Source organism: Eptatretus burgeri, chromosome 4 (assembly GCF_056783735.1).
Source record: "Eptatretus burgeri isolate ZD-2024b chromosome 4, Ebu_testis_v1, whole genome shotgun sequence".
NCBI classification, from domain to species: domain Eukaryota; kingdom Metazoa; phylum Chordata; class Myxini; order Myxiniformes; family Myxinidae; genus Eptatretus; species Eptatretus burgeri.
This window is the reverse complement of record NC_140964.1, coordinates 118,226,106-118,231,260: the sequence shown is the minus strand read 5'-3', so window position 1 is coordinate 118,231,260 and position 5,155 is coordinate 118,226,106.

Below are 5,155 nucleotides of genomic sequence, written 5' to 3'. Positions count from 1 at the left end.
TGAAGATATTGTACAATTCTTTCCACAATTAAGTAAAATATCGGGTTTAAGTCTAGTTGGGAAGCCGGGTAGGTTCTCTGGTCTCGTAATGGATAACTCAAAAAAACGCTGATTTAACCTCCTTAGTGGTTCAAAGCAACCACCACCAAATGACGATTTGAGGCCTGCGCCATCTTTGAATGTCCATATGACATGGATAAGCCAGCTGTCACTATATCTGAGTATTGACCCACGATGTCTTACTCAAGATGTAGACAAGTTCATCCTACCCACAGGAGCAAATAAACACAACAGCGAGAACGTTTTGAGCTGGCTTTCTTCACTTAATACTACTACGGGAGACTCAAAACATGCAATGAGCCAAACCATGCAATGTCCAAATCCTCAACATGGTCACAATATCGGGGGCTGCTTGGGAAAATACCCTTGGAACTTTGGGAAAGCAGTTTGGACACCAAAGTGGTATTTCAGAGGTGCTTGTTTCTAATACAGCTTAAGTCAGCAATTTTCAAAAACCTAAATTTCCGTAAAATGACCTCATCTTTGGGGAAGAAGACAACATCTCAAATGGATTGTGAAAAGAAAACCCAGCTGGCTCACCAATGACCTCAAGGAATGGGGTAATTTGCTTTCCTAGCCTGATTTAGTCTGCATGTGACAAGTATTTTTCTCCTAACGTCTTCTTTTATTTTCTTTGCCCAATGTCAGCAGCTTCGATTTCATCACACTTCCCTTTTATCATGCATCTGGCTGATGGCAGCAGACTAGATGAGGACATGATACAGCCAACTTGTTTACAACATTTTGTTCTCATTCAGAAAGTTTACACCTCCTTCTGGAGAAACTACCAAAATCCAGGATCACTGCTCATCTCCACTCATTTGTTCCTCTTTTTTCCCCACCACATGAGGAACCAACTTTCACATTCTTTTCAAGCTCATTCTTCCCTTCAGGACTTCAACACATCTGTTCACTACCATCTCAGATCACCCCCATCCAAAACCATGATCATTTCTACCCCCACTAAACCCTCCCAACCCCACCCTAATACCTCCTCCTTCCAAATTTCCAGCTTATCCTTCCTGAGAGTTGGCTTCTGTGTCCATCTTATCCACCTCATGCATCCTTTCCTACCCCTCATTCTTCCCAACATCCCTTATTTGTCCAAGTCTCCCTCTATTTTGTCCCTCAACTCCACTGCTGCTGTGTTTTTCCCATATATTTCTACTGTTAATTCTTTCTGTTGCATCCTGATCCATTTCTTGTTCTCGCTGCTCCAAAGCCTTGAGTTTGTATCCAAAAATAAAAGAAGTATCGTGCTGGCATGAAAAATCAATTTCAATGTCTTGTTGGTTTCACTACATCACTGTACCATTGTGAAATTTCATCATTGAACCTTTACCATGATTGCGAAAACAACAGCTTAATTTCACTCTCAAGTCATATCAGGTGTCATCTCCATCCATGAGGTTGGTTGTCATGTCTTTCCAAGCCATTCTTCTGACCACTAGCCTCATACTTGGTCATTCCATAGAGGAGAGGGGAAACTCTTTGGGAGAAATACCACCACGTGGGATGCCAAAGTCTTTGGAATGACTTGGCCATGGTTGGAATCAAACCACCAACCTTCCTCACAGTGGGCCATGCTCTGTTCACAACAATACTGAGTTTGGTTTTGTAATTTTCATTTTACAATTAATAAATGTTAATGGGACTCAGAAGTCTCACACATGGACAGATATACAATTTATGCAAGTTTCATCCTTTGAAGATTTTGTATTCCTGAGATAATGGCTATTTGGGATGTCGTCATTGATGATATCATTTGTGTTGAGTCCCCACGACCCAATTTTTTTTTTTATCATTTGCATCTAACACAACATGCAAAAATATACAAAATTTCAGCTTGCCAAATCAGCGTTTTTGAGTGATGGAGCAAAAAAGCAGAGTCAGACAGACAAGCTCACACAATTCCCAACTCTACAAGGAGAAAAATACATAACATGTCATGGCCTCTGTGGTTTTAATAATTTTTCTGACGGAGTTAAAGAGATAACCCATATTTATTTACAACTAAAGTGTCTGCCAGACTACCAGTCAGCCATCTTTGATCAGATTGCAAAATAAAGTGAGGAGCACATGTATGCCATCAAGTACCTTGCTTGTGCCAAGTTTGAATAAAATCAAACCATGCATGTCCGAGAAATGGTTGGGGCATGTTTAAGTAATAAAATGGCCACCTCTGGGCCATCTTGGATCTGATCTCGCAAAGGAATGACGTGCTATTTAAGCCCTCATTCATTATTTGTGTGCCAAGTTTGAACAAGATCGGTAAATGCATGTCCAATAAATGGTTGAGGATGTGTTCAATATCGGGTTTTTACAACTAAAATTGCCGCCAGTCGGCCATCTTTGATCGAATCGCGAAACAAAATGATGTGCATATGCAGACCATCATGTAATGTGTGTGTGCCTAATTTGAGCAAAATTGGTTTGTACATGTCAGAGATATGGCTGTGGACAGACAGCTGCACGGACGGATGAGACCCAATCCATAAGCCCCCGTTTTGGAATAAATCCAACGGGCTAATAACATTATAAGACTTCTCTCTGGAGAAGTCTCACAATCACATGTCAAAACAAAAATTTACATTTCAAAAAAAGCCCATCTTTTTTTTGAATCACATGATCACTTGCCGTGAAGTTCTCCATAGTTATTTGATCAAAAAAGTTCACATCCCATGTACTATATGTTAATTTTCCCATTGTCTACTTGTGTTCTTCCTTCAAAAGTACATTGGTGTCTCACAATGTCCTTTTCTGTTACATAGTAATGGGCAAGCTCCTTAATGAGCCCAAGACACTACAAAAGTGAATTCACTGAATATTTACCAGGTGACTGTAAGTTCTCTTTCAAGTGTCAGCACATTAGAAGGTGTATTCAACTAAATTTTGTCAGAACTTATATCTATCCATAATCTAATTTGGATGATAAGTAAGGACATCTGTAAATTATTCCTGTTTTTACTGTCCATTTCCATTAATTAGCCCCCGGTTGGACTTAATCCGAAACGGGAGCTTATGGACTTGGTCTCGATTATCATGTCCATGCGTGCGTCCGCAACCATATCTTTGACTTGTATGGATTTATTTTATCCGTATTTCGCAAAAAGACAACACATGATGGGATACATATGCACATCATTTTGTTTCACGATGCGATCAAAGATGGCTGACAGGCGGCCATTTTAGTTGTAAAAAAAAAAACCGTTGTTGAACACGTCCTCAACCATTTCTCGGACATGCAATTACCCATAATGTTCAAACTCGTTGCACAGATAAGTAACGATGGCTTTCATATGTACATCATTTTTTTTTTTTGAGATCAGATCCACTATCGCTGACCAGCAGCCATTTTGTTACTTAAACGTGTCCCCAACCATTTGCTATGCCTGGTGTTGGATTAATGGTTAGGGTGTGCCTAGTGTTGGATTAACGGTTTGGATGGTGGACTTGGATCCTAGGATCCTGAGTTCAAATCTCACTCAGCTGTTGAATTAATACCAGGTGGGGTTAACTCTGCCTGTCATCCTTCCGAGATCGGCAAAATGAGTGCTAGCTTGCTGGTATCCTGTGTCGGAGTGGTGACCCGTCCAGGATTGTACCCAATAGCCAAGAAGACTGCTTAAGCAGCACCAATGCTCTGCACAGCATATGATCCCAATGGATGGATGGAACCATTTTCTGAACATGCATGATCCGATTTTGTCCAAACTTGGCAAAAACACAGTACATGGTGGCATAGACTTGCTCTTCACTTTATATTGAAATCTGGTCAAAGATGGCCTTCTGGGAGACTGGCCGCCATTTTAGTTGTAAAAAAAAAAACCCTATGTTGAACTCATCCTCACCCTTTTCTCAGATATGCATTTACCGATATTGTTCAAACATGGCACACAGATAACGAATGATGGCTTACATATGCGTGTAATTTATTTTTGAGATCAGATCCAAGATGGCCGACTGACGGCCATTTTGTGATAAATGTGTCCCCAACCATTTCTCGGACAGGCATGGTCAGATTTTGTTCGTACTTGGCAAACAGATATTGAATAATGGCTTATATATATTAACGTCATTGTTTTTCGACATAACGGTGGCCGTTTTGTTACCTAGAAGTGTCCCCAAACCATTTCTCTGACACGCATGGTTCAATTTTGTTCAAACTTGACAAATGTCCCATGTCACAAATGTTATTGTATGTCACATGACCACTCAAGACAGTTGCGCATGCACATATATTTTGTAAATATGGGCAAGCCCTTAACTACATACAGCAAAATTACTAAAAACCACTGGGGCTATGACATCTTATGTGTCTTTCTCCTTGTTTCAAAATGCTTTGTGATGTCATCTGTCTTTAATTGGCAGAATATGCTTATTGCATCCTTGCACATCTATTATCATTAATGTGTCACCCCCAAGGAAAGAGGAAGAGATGAGGCGTAAGGAGGAAGAAGAGTGTCACAGACAGCAGAGAGAGCGAGTGCGGGAGCTTGGCTATGAGGAGTCCAATCTGGCACCCTGGCAGCTCCAGCTCTTGCTTCGACGTGGAGGCCTTACCAAGCACTGAGCTAAATCAGGGCATGCTTGAAGAGTGCTCCTCATAAAATGGATCCTTTTCTGATTTTCCTTCGCTTTGCTGTGGCCCCCACAATAGTTGCTGCTGCTAACACAACACTGAAGACATGCTCATTGTAATTGTGATGTGACTAGTAGCAGTCAAGTGGAAGCTATTCCAGAAGGGACATCGGAACACTGCTGTGATAATAACCTTTGCCGGGTTCTCACTTGCACAGCAGGTCCAAAAAAACCACAACATGGCCTACCATTGAAAAAGGAGAACTGCCTATAATGAGTATGAGCATTGTAAGGAGCAAAACATTGCTTTAAGCCTTAAAAGTTTCGCCTTTACAGCTAACTGTTGTTAATATAGCTTTGAGAATACTCGAGTATATGCCTTTGCAAAATGGAAGAAATTAATTTCTTAATTTGATTGTCCCTTTTGTAACCAGAACACAGACAGTGCTCCGAACCAAAATACAAACACACATTTGCACAAATAATAACTCTTCATGGGGAACTTACGAATCAC